The 15661-nt window shown below is 37.4% G+C and overlaps 1 pseudogene; it reads right to left on the bottom strand.

Annotated features, from left to right (window-relative positions):
- Window positions 1-1823: 1823 nt before the first annotated feature.
- Window positions 1824-2847, bottom strand: LOC125473484 (annotated as a pseudogene).
- Window positions 2848-15661: the final 12814 nt, after the last annotated feature.

Here is a 15661-nt window from a genome sequence, read left to right as displayed (position 1 = left end):
GAAGGGGGGAAGGGGGAAACGAGAAAGGTAGCACCGACATAAGGCCATCTTCAACCGAAATGTCCAGAGGGCTAGAGGGCTGAAAATAGCCTGAAAACTATCTCTAACCGAGAGCTAGGCTAGAGGGCTCATGGGCCCCACATAATTTGAAAGGGCCAAAGGGCTGGCCCAATTTTTATTTTTTTTTGTCGGATTTCCTGTCGGTTATAACCGACACAAATAGAAGGGAAAATTTGAATCCAACGGCTAGTTACCGTTGGATTCAATTTTTTTTTTTTTTTTGTTGGGCCAATTTTTTTTATAATGAATTTAAAAAATTCTCCTTTTTTCCCTATAAATACCTAAACCATTCCTACACTATTTCTCACATAATTTTCACCCTTTTTAAATTTAAGTTGTTTTAGTTTTTAAATTTAAATAATAAATTATGTTTGGCCCTTGATTGGAGACGGTATTTTGTGACAAGGCTAAAACGAGCCCTATTGCCCTCGATTGGAGGTGGAGGCAAATATGGTCTTATACTGTTCATTAAAATATTAATATCTTGAAGGGTCAGAGGGCTAAAACGATCCGTCTCGTCAGCCCTTGGTTGGAGATGGTCTAAGAAGGGGAAGTAAAGAAGAAAGGGAAAAGAAGATAGGAAAAAGAAAAAGTCATCATTATGTTTTCTTTATTTTGTTGTATAAACACTTTGTATAATGAGATATATTGCTGAAGAACATTACCAATGGAAGCATTCATGTTAGATACGGATTTATTTATTTTTTGTTTAAAAAAAAAAATGAGCATGGGTGTCGGAAAAATGAGCATTTTTGTTTATTTTTTTTTTTTTTAATCAAACATAAATTTGATTTATATACTTTTACATATTTATATCTTTTTATTGTGTCGATTATATGTGACAACATTGTCTTTATATCAGACGAGATTTCTCAACAACTAATGTCATCTATAACCGACAGAAGTATTCACTTGTACCCGACACTATTTTCTTGACGGATTAAGAGTCCTGTTCGACAGCAAAAATATTTTCATGATGCAAGCAATGTTGTCGGTTCTTTTATCCGCCACTACATGAATTTCTGTCGGATTTTTTGCTAATATCTGATAGAAATAGGCTTTCCCCTTATGAGGAGCTGTTCTTTCGCCAAATGCATGTGGCTCGCATCTCCAATGGGCTACCCAACCACCCCTTCTCGATCCTCATCTATCCTAGATTGCCTGGCGAGTTGGGCTGCGGACCTCAATTCCCATACATTCGGAGATGTGCCTCATGATTCTATAGGCTTTTCTTGTCGTTGCTCACCGTAAGAACCGCATAAAACACAGTACGGTTCGGTCTCGACTCGCCTCTCCTAAGGTTGTCATGAGTAGGAATGATGTCAAGGGCAATTTTCCACACTCCGATCTTTACCTTAGGTGGGACACAAGCAGCCCATAGTTTTTTCCACAACGCCCAAAAACGATTGTAGACAGCGAACGGAGATGGCGCATCCCTGCGAGATTGAACCCAGTCCCTGGCAATACGATCGGCGCCTTTCACACTGAACAACCCTTTCCTATCGTAGTGCCTCATAAGTCTAGGGTTTAGATGTGTATAATTTTTTCTTTCTAAACGTTGATAATTGAATTACACAAACTATGTAAGTTACAAACAATATCAATAAAACATAACTAAAATCATGCTACTTAATTTCTTCTTATCACATAAAATATTAAAACTTTGAGACTTCTATTCCCCCTAAAGAGCAAATTCATATATGGATTGTCATATATAATATTGACAATGACACTAAAAGAAGGTGAAATGTGTATAAATTTTTTCTTTCTAAATGATCATAATCGAATTTCACAAATTGTACAAATTGGGAAGAATATCGATAAAACATAACTAAAATCACACTACTTAATTTCTTCTTATCATATAAAATATTAAAACTTTGAGACTTCTATTCCACCTAAAGAGCAAATTCATATATCATATATGGAGTGTCATATAATCTTCACAAGCCTTATGCCATGGATCGACACGATTTTCGGAAAGCACAAGACAAACCTTTCAAATATAACTACTCGGAAACAAGAGTAATTATTCATCCATAATACATTTATTTAATCTTCAAAAAAAAAAAAAATTTAAAACAAAAGTTACAATGTTTATCCACCCAAATCATAAACAACAAAGCAATCTTGGTTATAAAAAATAAAAGAACAACAAAATGTCTCTAAAGTACAACACTCAAAAGACATAGCACAAGAGTGGTAACGGCCAACCCAAGCTTCGAAAAATAAATAGTCGGAGCACTGCTTGGATTTGAGCTTGGATGAGAATCTGAAGGCAAAGATCCCTGAGGTGCTGGGTTTGGACTTGCCAGCGAGCTCTGCGGTATGGGAAGTGTAACCTTGATATCAACCTTTTGTCCCGCTTGACAGTGGCCGGGAGCACCACAAAGAAAGTAATAGTGGTCGGGCCTTTTAAGGGTGATGGTATCGGAACCAGAGGTATAAACTGTGATCGCAGCGGTAGTATTGCAAGATTCAAAATCTTGCTTGGTAACTTGCATCAAGTTGTGGTATTGACTATTGTAAGCGAATATAAGAGTATCGCCGACATGAAACTCTTTCGTTGAAGCCCACTTGTTGTAATCAACGAGACCTCGAGATGTCCACCCATCAGAATCGCCAACTCTATAAACATCACCTAAACAAACACCAGAAAGCACCATCATCACGAAGAAAATTAGTGCAGCAGTATTTCGCAGAGCCATGGCTAAAGAAATAGAAGGGGAAGGACAAGAGTGATTGACTGAAATTTGTTTGAGTGAAAGACTCGACGCGACCTTGCATATATATAGATCAACGTGCTTTCTCCTAGTCCGGTTCGGAATAGGTTTCCAAATTCCACTTACTAGTAGTAGTAGGAAATAATATATGCATATTGTTTCATAAAATGAGTAGTACTACTAACCGGATTCAGCTTTTGATAAGAAAATAATCTACTAGTAGGATATGGAAGTATACATTTTTCTCATAAAATAGGTTTTTATATAATTGCGGCAATGTTAGTTAGGCCCGGCTCGCAAATAATTACTATTAACGAGTTAAGGGTGGGGTGTCAATCATATCTTCGCTATAGAAAAAGGATCTACAACCAAGACAAGATTAGAAAAAATTAAAAGGATTTATTTGTAACAAATCGTAGTATATAATAAACGCTTGAGTCCACCGATGAAGTAGGCATTCACCTAATAAGAATTAAAATATATAATCTCACAAATTCATTATAATTATACAAATGAGATGCATGAATGTAGTCTTACTCCCTTCTAATTTTGCTAACACTTACCTAGGGTACCCAAGCTGGCTTGCACGTCTTATACTGTACTTATACCACTTAACTTTGAATACTATAGGATATGAGTTAGCACCCATCTATCCCTTGATCACAAATTTCAATTTAATTCTCAAATTTCACTTATCATATAGGCCTTTTCTCAACACCCAAATTTATTCAAGTCTTTCCTCCAACGTCTAGCGAACATATACAAATTTTCAGATTATATATCCAAAGCCTTCTATGTCTTCTGAATATATTCACAACTCAAACACTTCACACAACTCATGCATCATGCTTTTCTTGACTGCGCGAGTGTTTATGCTTATGCAATACAACATTATGTCAACAGTCACATACTATCTAATAATCGTATATTTCAATATGGATCAAGCTATAGATATCAAAGTGAGAATCGTACTGACTATTGACCAACAGAAATTTAGTACATTGATTTAGGTTTCGGACGCAAATCTCCTATAAATACCAAACTTCGCCAATCTGCAATACTGCTAATCGTTGAGCTCACGGAAATTTACTAAGAAAATAAACTAGAAACTGACGAGCACTAGGTAGATAATTTCACAGAAACAGGTGCAACTTTCAAGCGCCACCGGCAATCGAAATTTGTAACCAGATTCATGCATAGTTTCATTCAAAGTTTACGGCAGTCATAGAACTACTCAACAAAATACACCAGAATTTCAGATTAAAATTTGCATGCAAAATTAAAAAATTACATCAGCTCTTGAATGATGTGCAACAAAAGAAAACAAAAGCAGGTAGACAATCACGTAAACAAAACAGGAAAACAGAAAAAACATGAAGAACGCACTGGAATTCGACATGAAGTCCTATTCGTAGGCAAAGAGCAAGTACCTGCTCTTTTTCTTAGTAAGAAACTGCCCTGGTCTCGTCGAGTAAGAAAAAGGCTCTCTTCATAATAATCGACAGAGCAATATTGATATCGAGAAATCGCAAGATTTTTCAGTTCTTTGCTCACAAGGTCTACGGAAACTGGTTCATGCTTTGATATTTTGATGATACTACCGAAACAATCAAGGTCTCCTCCAATAAGCATCAATAACACTTCGCCATTGTTCCTAAAGCATAATGTCCCATCGGCATGTGTAATCTGGAAATCAATGTTTGGATGCAGTGGCTCCATTTTTGCATCTGAGAGTGAGAGCTTCTCCATAACTTCCAATATCGACTTCTCTTTTACAGAATCCACTCTTTTACACTCTGAATTGAACCTCCTATCTTCCCTATCAGATGACATCATTTCTCAAGCAGGTGTCTTTGTCACTCTCTTTTAGTGATAAACAGAAATGAACAATTCAAGAAGCCCTGCATATAACAACAAGAACAAGAAGAAAGCATTATCCTCAATTCTTAAACTGATACAGTGCTTAATTATTCAACTCCGGAAAGCTAAAATCAACTTTTTTTCAGGGATTAAACAGACACGTGCAACATATTAACACACATTCCAGCTCAGCATAATATTTTTCTGTTTGTTTTGTGTAACTAATTTTGTCTTAATGTAATTAGTTACACTTGATTAGGTGCTAATCATTATTGACAGATGTATTTATATACTCAATTGTAAACATTCTTTCATTCAATGAAAGCATAACAGTTCATAAATCTCATATGGTATCAACCGCCTTTTGCTTAATTGCCTCTTCGTGATCCTCACCAACTTCCTATGATTCGTAACTTCACCGACCTACGAATCGTGATCGATTTTCTTTGAATATTGATTGATTTTCTTTCGATTCTTGCTCTCTGATCTCTATTCTTCTTGATCTTTGATCTTTGCTTCTCCGATGACATCTTCGACTTCGTCTTCGATGAATCCTGACATTCTCGCCCCCTAATTCTTCTCTGATGAACCCTAACCCTAATCCCCCAATTTTATCAATTTCTTCGATTACAGTCCAGGATATCAGTTGTATGGTTTCAACAAAGCTTAAATGAGATAATTATCTTGTTTAGAAGACGCTTTTTGTTCCAATTTTTCGCCAGTACAAGCTCACTGGAATTCTTGATGGCAATGAAGCATGTCCACCGCCATATGTGCTTGATATCTCTGGCCAGAGCACTGGTGTTCCAAATCCAACTTTTGAAGCTTGGTATGAGAAGGATCAAAACATCCTCATCTGTTTGAATTCAACTCTTTTTGAAGAAATCATACCTTTCATCGTTGGAGTCTTTTTTTCTCGGGAACTTTGGTTGAATCTTGAACAGTGTTTTGGTGGAGTTTCAGTTGCGCACATTCACCAGCTCCGTACTTGTCTTCACTTGGTTCAGAAAGGTGATCTTGCAATCTCTGAATACCTTCAGCAAATTATGAGTATCTCAGACGCTTTAATGGTTGCCGGCGCGCAAATTTCTGATCATGATATCATTGCAGTTACACTCAATAGTCTCTTTGACAAGTACAAGTCATTTATTGACTCTATCATGTTGCGAATTTCCTCCACATCTCTTGATGAACTTTATGGCCTGTTTATCAACAAAGAACTTTTCATGAACGAAAGAAGAAATTTGTTGTTGCAGTTGTTACAGAACCTTTTCAAGCTTTTGCTGCTCAGTCTCAGCACTCTCCAGCTCCTCTTCTTCCAATGCCACAATTCAATGCTTTTCCACAAGCCTTTGCTGCACTGTACTCTAACTCCAAAAATTACTGTAGTAACAATCGTGGCAATAATCGTAATTTCAACAATTATCGTGGTTCTAGCAATTATCGAGGTAACTCTTACAATCAAAACCGTTATTCAGGAGGTTATCGCCAGCACTCTGGTGATTGAGTTCCCTGTCAAATTTGTCACTCTTTGGACCATGAAGCCATTGATTGCTTTGATCGCATGAATCATGCATTTGCTGGAAAAATTCCACTGACAAAATTGGCAGCAATGTGTGCTCATACCATTGCTAAGTCTTCTTCTCCCACTTGGATTTTGGACTCTGGCGCTACCTCCCATATCACGAATGATATCTCTGCCATTCATTCTCCTATGCCTTATAATGGTGAAGACAAGGTTTATATCGGTGATGGTTAAGGTATGCTCATTCACCACACTGGTACTTCTGTTCTTAAAACTCCAGCTGCTGCATTTAAGTTGAATAATGTCCTTCAAGTTCCTAAAATGAAGTTTAATCTTCTTTCTGTCTATCAATTTTTAAAGGATAATTACTGCAAATTAATCCTTGATTACGATGGTTCCACAATCAAGGATCTTTCGACGAGGAATATGCTTTTTTAGGGGCTAGATAGCTCTAGTTTTTATCCAGTACAACTTCCCATGTTGCTTTTAGTGATCCAGTATCTACATCTTCCTATGCTAATGTTGGTGCTCCAGCATCCTTACAACTTTGGCATAAGAAACTTGGTCATCCTTCTTCTGCAATTTCCAGGAAGATCTTATCTAGAAATAAACTTGCTTACATTGGTAAATAGTTTGTAAGGTTCTTTTGTTAGGATTGTGCAATTGGCAAAAATCACAAGTTGCCATTCTCTGTAAGCACAAACTTGTCCATTGTGATGTTTGGGGCCCTGCTCCCATTTCTTCTGTTAGTGGATATCGATTTTATGTCTTGTTTGTTGTTGAGTTTATAAAATATAGTTGGTTATTTCCTTTGAAGTCAAATTCTGAGGTCTTCTCCATATTTGTATACTTCAAATCCTATGTTGTGAAGTTGACTGGAAATCAAATAAAAATTCTATGTTTTGATTCTGGGGGAGAGTTCACAAGTTCGCAGTTTAATTCATTTCTTCTTCAACATTGTATTTTGCACCAATTTAGCTACCCTCATACACCCGAGCAAAATGGGTGTGTTGAAAGGAAACATAGGCATTTAACTGAGACCACTAGAACATTGCTTGTTGCCTCTAAAGTTCCTTATAAATTTTGGGTTGAGGCTTTCTCCACTGCAGTTTATCTAGTCAACAGATTACCTATTTCTGGTTTAGATAAATCTCCATGGGAACTTCTGTTTAATAAACCTCCAGATTATTCGAGGTTGAAGGTTTTTGGGTGTAGTTGTTATCCCTGGCTAAAACCTTATGTCTCATCTAAGCTTGATGGTAAGAGTAAACCATGTGCCTTCCTTGGTTATAGTTTGCAGCATAAGGGTTATCGATGTTTAGATATGCAAACATCTCAGATATATATCTTCAGGCATGTATTGTTTAATGAGAGTCATTTTATCAGGTGCAACTTCAACACCCCCCCCCCTCAATCTTCCTTTTCCACTCCAGATTCCTCATTTGTTTTACCATTTCCAACTATTTCCCATCTCCCTGCCACCATTGCACCTTCTACTATATCACTTTCACCATTACAAAATGCTAGTACTATACCTTCACCTCTTTCCTTTTAGCCCGATTCTCCATCCATTCAATCTTCTGTTTCTCCCTTTCCCCTTCCACCTTGTACCAACATTCACCCATGATAACTCGTTCCAAAGATGGAATTTTCAAACCTAAGGCCTTGACAGAAACTAAATACCCTATTGATCATTTTCAATTTGTTCCTACCACATATTTACAAGCTTCTAAGCATAACCACTGGAGACAAGCTATGTTAGAGGAATTTTAGGCTTTACAGTCCACTAGTACATGGACTCTTGTTCCCTATTCTCCTAATCAGAATTTAATTGGTTGTAAATGGGTGTTTTGGATAAAGAGAAAACTTGATGGCTCTGTTGACAAATACAAGGCTCGTTTAGTAGCCAAAGGCTTTCATCAACAAGAATATGTGAACTTTAAGGAAATTTTAGCCTTGTTGCAAAGCCAGTGACTATTCGAATCTTATTAACATTGGCTGTTCAGTTTGATTGGTTTTTGAACCAATTGGACATAAGTAATGTTTTTCTTCATGGTTCTCTCAAAGAGGAGGTATTCATGCAGCAACCTCTAGGTTTTATTGACTCTTCTAAGCCCTCTCATGTTTGCAAGTTACAAAAATCACTCTATGGGCTCAAACAAGCTCCTAGAGCTTGGTATGACAAATTGTTTCAAGCTTTGTTATCTTTTGGATTCTCAAATTCACAGTCAGATTGCTCTTTGTTTGTCACATTTTCTCCCTCACTAGTGATTGTCTTGTTGTATGTAGATGATATCTTGGTTACTGGTTCTAATTCATCTGTCTGTAAGGATTTTATTACTAAACTTGGCAAACTATTTCCAGTCAAGGACTTAGGTCCTCTTCATTATTTCTTAGAACTGGAAGTTCACAGGTCTTCAGAGGGCATTTGCCTTTCCCAAGGGAAATATGCACTTGATTAACTCCTTAAGACCAAGATGGAAGGTTGCAAACCATGTTCCACACCTCTTGGCAGTAAGAAATTAGATCATGTTGGTTCTCTATTATCTAATCCTCATGAGAATAGGTCCATTGTGGGTGCTTTCCAATATTTGACATGGACATGCCCTAACTTATCCTTTGCCATTAATCAAGTTTGCCAATTCCTTCACTGTCCAAGAGATACGCATTATCAAGTTGTAAAAAGAATCCTCAATTTTCTTAAAGGATCTGTTGATCAAGGTTTATGGTTTCGAAAAGGTCCATTGCATCTCACTGTATTTTCTGATGCTGATTGGGCTCGATGTGTTTATGAAAGGCATTTAAATAGTGGATATTATATGTATTTGGGTGGCAACCTTATCAGTTGGAGTGCTAAAAAGCAAAACACTGTTGCTCGATCTTCCACAGAAGTTGAGTATCATTCCTTAGCACATACTGCAACAGAGATTACCTGAGTTTGTAAGATTTTCAGAGACATTGGCTTTCCCTTTTTCAAAGTTCATGTTTTGTGGTGTGATAATGTCTCTGCCATCTCTCTCTCTTTGAATCTAGTTTTTCATGCTCGTATTAAACATGTCAAAATAGATTATTGTTAGTTTTGTCTCATCTTCTTCATGTCAAGTATTTGTTTACTCAACACTAAATTGCTGATATTCACACAAAAGCTCTCTCTAAAGCTAGGTTCTAGTTTTTGCAGTCTAAGCTTTCAGTCGGGTTTCCTCCTATCAGCTTGCGGGGGAGTATTAACACACATTCCAGCTTAGCATAATATTTTTCTTTTTGTTTTGTGTAACTAATTTTGTCTTAATGTAATTAGTTACACTTGATTAGGTGCTAATCATTATTGACAGATGTATATATACTTAATTGTAAACATCCTTTCATTCAATGAAAATATAACAGTTCATAAATCTTATACAACAACTCATGGAAATTGCAGACTCGAAAACCATTGCTACTAACAACAACATCTATGTCTACTGATAACCAATGAAAGCACGAACATCGTCATTACCGCAACTTTGACATGATCGAACCATTGCCAGTACTTAGTTTGATTACTCATAACCATTGCCACATAACAACAACAACAACAACAACAACAACAACAAAGCCTTTTCCCACTAAGTGGGGTTAGCTATATGAATCCTAGAACATCATTACGCTTAGTTCTGTGTTGCTTCATCCGTTAGATCCAAGTATTCTAAGTCTTTTCGTAAAGTCTCTTCCAAAGTCTTCCTAGGTCTTCCTTTACTCTTTCAGCCCTGAACCTTTGTCCCGTAATCACATCTTCTAACCGAGCATCAGTAGGTATTCTTCTCACATGTCCAAACCACCGTAACCGATTTTATCTCATATTTCCTTCAATTTTGGTTAAACGTCCTTTTAGCTGCTCGTAGATGAATTTCAGTAGGACGCTCCATATATCTACTAATCAAACTCACTATAAACATCATGTCAGGACGTGTGGCAGTCGAGTACATTAGACTTCCCACGATTTGTTTATAGAGAGTGATGTTAACTCGTACCGCATCTTCATCTTTGACACACTTGAAACCAGGAACAATAGGATTATGGACTGGGTTGCACTGATCCATGTTGAACCTCTCTAACACCTCTTAAGCATATTTCCATTGACCAATAGATATACCATCCGGCCTCTACAGCACTTCAATACCGAGGAAATAACTTATCCTCCCAAGATCAGTCATATCAAACTTAACCATCATAGACTGCTTAAACTTTTTGAACATTAACTCATCATTTCCAGTAAATATAAGGTCATCAACATAGAGACAAACAATCAACATTTTACCTCTATTCGTTGCTTTGATGAACAAAGTGTGTTCATATGGACGCTTTGTAAATCCTTCCTTGATAAAATAGGACTTTATATGATTGTACCAAGCTTAGGAAGCTTGTTTAAGGCCATATAGAGCCTTTTTAAGCTTGTATACCTTCTGCTCGTGTCCCTTTTGTACATAGCCAGAAGGTTGTGCAACGAAAACTTCTTCACTAAGTTCTCCATGTAAGAAGGCCAATTTAATGTCTAACTGGTAAATGGACCAGTTTTCTAGTGTTGCAAGTGAGATCACAAGTCGAATGGTGTCCATGCGAGCAATTGGTGCAAACACCTCAACATAATCGACTCCATGAGTTTGACTGTACCCTTTTGCAACCAAGCGAGCTTTGTATTTATCCATTTCACCCTTCTCATTGACATTCGTTCTGTAAATCCATTTTACACAGATCATTTTCCCCCCACGTGGCAGGTCTGTTAACACCCATGTGTCATTTTTCTCTATGGCTTCAATCTCTAAGTTCATTGCTTCTCCCCATTTTGCATGCTTCTCGGCTTCTTTATACAAAATGGGATCACTATCAACAAACATGGCTAGGTAAGCCATGTCTTCTTTCTTAGAAAGACCCTGCTCGTTCTCGTAATCCCTCATCCATATAGGTTGCCTTCTGATTCGTCCTTCGCTAGGGGAGCTAGAACCTTTATTTGTAGGAGTGGTTTGGGTCGAGATCCCGAATCGAAACCCAAAGCCCGAATCCCAAACTGACTCTTTTCAGGATACGATTCTAAAACCCGAAATCGTACCCGAAATTCGGGAATCCCGAAATTGTTTTGGTTTTTCGGTTTGGGATCGGGAATGGATGCAGTCATAAGATATCAACCTAATTTAGGAAGATCGAATGAATGCAGTTCCCAAATAGCAAATTTCCAGTCCCCTAATCCCAAATTTGCAGACAACCCATAAAAAATCAGACATTCAAGAATCCAAGAAGTCGTTGATCAAAATTCAAAAGCAGAAAAATACAAAGCAATCAAGCATACAGTAACTAAAATTAAGGGATTTTCAAAACAAAAATCCTAATTTTAATTATAAATCCCCAAATCGAAAGTTCAAAATCCTAATCCTCAATTTTAGAATCCAAATCCAAATCAAGGTACAATAATTTCATGAAGTTTGGCACCTTCATATTAGAGAAGCTTCAATTTAGAGGTCGTTGGAAGTGGATCCATGGAAGTTTGGATTTGGAATATGGTGTAATGGTCGATGACTTGAAGGCCGACGTGTTGAGTTTGTGACAAAGGGAGGAGGAGGAGATAAGAGAGTCCAGAGATGATTCGAGGGATTAGAGAGAGTGTTGAGTCTGAGGATGTTGACATAGCAGAGGAGGAGATGATAGAGTGTAGAGCGATCCGAGAGGTTAGAGAGAGTTTGAGTGTGAGAGAGAGGGGCACAGAGATTCATTTGAGAGATAAGAGAGAGAGTTGGCTCAGTGGTTAAGTATAAGTAACTAATGGTTATTAAGCATATAAATACATTTTATGTAGTATAATTTCAACAATCGAGAGTTGGCTCAGTGGTGAAGTTCCATGATTCCCAAGAGGAGATAAGGGGTTTGAATCCTTGCGGCCTCATTTTTGAGGTAATAATCTAAAATCAGTTCATTTTAGGAAAAACCGAAATTCATAAATGCTAGACCGAATACCAAATTGAACTGGGCGGTTCGGGATAATAATCGAACCGAAAATTTCGGGATAATTTTGGTTCGGGTTCGGTCAGGGTCGGGATTGGGATTTTCGGGGTATTTGTCCAGTCCTATTCATTTGTTAGCTCATTAGATGAGTTATCTAAGCTGTTAATCTGGTCAGAATCTCCATCTTCCAGTGTCTCTTCAATTTCCTCTCCATTTTCTTCAATGTCTTCCTCTTTTTCCATTGGTCATTCAAGATCTTCCATAGCTACCTTATGATGATCACTATCCCATTCCTAACCTTTGTCTTCTTCGAAAATTACATCTCGGCTCATGACTATTTTTTGAGAAACTGGATCAAATAGTCGATAAGCCTTTGATTCCTCACTTACTTCAAGCAAGATGCACTTTGAGCTCTTGTCATCAAGCTTAACTCTTTTGTTATCAGGAACATGAACATGAGAGATACATCCAAAAACCCTGAAGTGGTTCACTGATGGTTTAGATCCACTCCAAGCTTCTTTTGGAGTCATATTCTTCACTGCAAGTGTCGGGCTCCTGTTTAGAACATGAATCGTCCAGTTCATTGATTCTGGCCAGAATGTCTTTGGAACCTTCTTCTCTGAAAGTATACTTCGAACCATATTCATGATGGTTCGGTTCTTCCTTTCTGCAACCCCATTCTATTGGGGAGTGTACGCAGCAGTTAACTGCCTTTGAATCCCATTTTCAACATAAAAGTTTATGAACTCACATGATGTGAATTCGCCTCCTCGATCAGTACAAAACCTCCTTATGCATGCTCCGGTTTCTTTTTCAATTTTAGCTTTGTAACTTTTGAAAGTAATAAAGGTTTCTGATTTTTCAACCAAAAAATACACCCATGTATTTCAACTAAAATCATGAATAAAGGTAATGAGATACCTTTTCTTGCTATTTGAAGTGGGGTTAATTGGGCCACATATATTAGCATGTACCAGTTAAAGAATTTGATAAGCTCTCCATGTGCTTGCTTTTGGGAATAGATCTCTTTGTTGTTTTCCCACCAAACAACTTTCACACACTTTCGTAGGGGCCTTGAACTATGGTAATCCTTGCATCATCTTCTTCTGTTGAAAGACCTTGAGACCATACCAACTTAAGTGACCATACCTACAGTGCCAGAGTTGAGATTGATCTTCAATAGTCGAGTTGAAACACTGTTGCTCTTTTAGCAGTGAGCGAGCAAAAATGATAAACATTCTATTGGAAGACATTTCAGTTTCCATATCAAACCTCTCTTAGGATGATAAATCTTGCATTTTCCACGTTGCATGAGGATGGTAAGGCCCTTCTCTTGCAGCTGACTAATGCTAAGTAAATTGTTTTTCAATTCTGGCACATATAATACTCATGTAATCACTTGCACGAGGCCATTCACCTCCATTCGAATATTTCCTTTCCCTAGCATAGCAAGGCTTGAGTTGTTTCCCATCTTCACGTATTCTCTAAAGCTTCTATCAAACTCTGAAAACAGCTGCAACCTGAGTCAAGAAACCAATTCATCTTTGCCAGCTTCCTGGACATCCACATAAGCCATCAGTAACATTTCTTCACTTGTTTCTGCGTAATTGACGTTTCCATCTTTGTCTTTCTTGGTACACTCCCACTCAAAATGACCAAGTTTGTGACACTTGTAGCATTTAATGGTAGACTTATCAAGGCCATACTCACCCCTTCCTCGACCTCATTCTCGAAACGTACCATGTCCTCCTCCTCTCCCCCTGATTGAGGCTCATAGGTAACCTTCAGTGCTTGCTCATCAACAGTATGCCTACTCATTCGTTGTTCATGAACCAACAAGCTACTTTGCATCACATCAATGGAAAGGGCATCCAGATCGTTAGACTCCTCAATAAAACATACAACATAGTCATATTTTGGAGTCATAGATCTTAGAATTTTCTCAATAACCACCATATGCCCCATTGTGTCTCCATGAACCCTTATCTTGTTGGCTATGGTGAGGGTTTCACAGATTCACCTACCTTCATATGAAGCACTTCAAACTCTTTGCGAAGAGCTTGCAACTGTGCATGCTTGACTCATGCAGTTCCCTGATACTTCTGCTTCAATGAATCCCAAATGTCCATCTCAATTTCTTTATTCGGAATCGTTTCTAGGATGGAGCGATCAATCGCTTGAAACAAATAGTTATTTGCCTTCAAGTCCTTCAACTTTTGATCTTTGATCGTCTTCTTTTGTACGTCAGTGGGATCCACTCCTTCTACTACTGTAGGGATCCCAGTCTATACCAGGCTCCAATACTTATTGGAACGCAAGAAATTCTCCATAAGCATACTTCAGTGATCATAATGTCCATAAAACTTTGGTATCGCAGGTTGCATGAAACTATTCTCCGCCGCCATGTCGTTGTTCTAGCTACGGTCTTTTCAAACTTCGATCAGGCCCTATGATGGGGCTCTGATACCAGATGTTAAAACCAAGAACGAACGTTTGACAAGAATGTATGTTTGAACATGCACACAAGAACTGGGAGAATATTTCTTCTTCAATTCAAGAACATAAGATGGCATTAAATAGCCATACAAAACAAACTGAAATGAAAGCATAACAACCCACGTTTACACAACCCTAATTACGTGGTGCATGACTAGTGATGGAAACAAACTAAACAATGTATCCCTCAAAGTTAGGGATTATTATCCCTCAAAGTTAGGGATTATTATCCACTACTTGAAACAAACCTACAAACAAGGAAGCCCAACCCTAACGGCTAGGTAACCCTAAAAACTTCAACACCACCGCGGTTACGGCAAGTAGGAGCAGCAGAATTTCAATCATGCCTTTAACGTTGTTTTTTTTACTAATATCATTTTTAGTTTTAAATGTAAAAATAGTTTTTAAAGTTAATCCACATGTCGTTATATGATTGTATTTGTGAGACTCACGTGGCGCCGCATCATCACACTAATAGAGCAATTGACATATTTTTCACGAAAAAACTAAAATGATCACGATGGACAAATTCAAAGAAGGACTAAAATGATTCATGAAAGACAAATTCAAGAACACTACTATTGATTATCATTAATTGTTAAGGACCAGATTAAGGAGTTATGTCAATGTCACGAATCATTTTGGCTAGAAAGCCTTTAATTTATTTGATTGTTAAATTTGAGGGTATTGTCTATTTAGGTGAAATTTTGGATACATTTGAAAGATTTTATAAAAAGTGACATTTTTTAAATTAAGGGTTAATTTTTTGCTATAGTTGATGAATACTCCTTCACAAGCCTTATGATGCTACGGATTGACATGATTGTTGCAATGTACTAGATAAACCTTTCATAATATAGCTACTCCTGAACAAGAGTAAATATTCATCAACAACACATCTATTTAATCTTAAAAAAAAAATTCCTTTAAACAAAACTTTCAAAGTTTATCCACCCAAATCATTAACAACAAAATCAATCTTAGTTTTAAAATAAAAATTAACTAAAAGAACTACAACGTGTCT

Source organism: the organism of the source record quoted next, unplaced genomic scaffold, assembly GCF_019419815.1.
Source record: "Pyrus x bretschneideri cultivar Hongxiangsu unplaced genomic scaffold, Pyrus_bretschneideri_v1 Contig9, whole genome shotgun sequence".
In the NCBI taxonomy this organism is placed as follows: Eukaryota; Viridiplantae; Streptophyta; class Magnoliopsida; order Rosales; family Rosaceae; genus Pyrus; species Pyrus x bretschneideri.
This window is presented reverse-complemented; position numbering and strand designations above follow the sequence as displayed.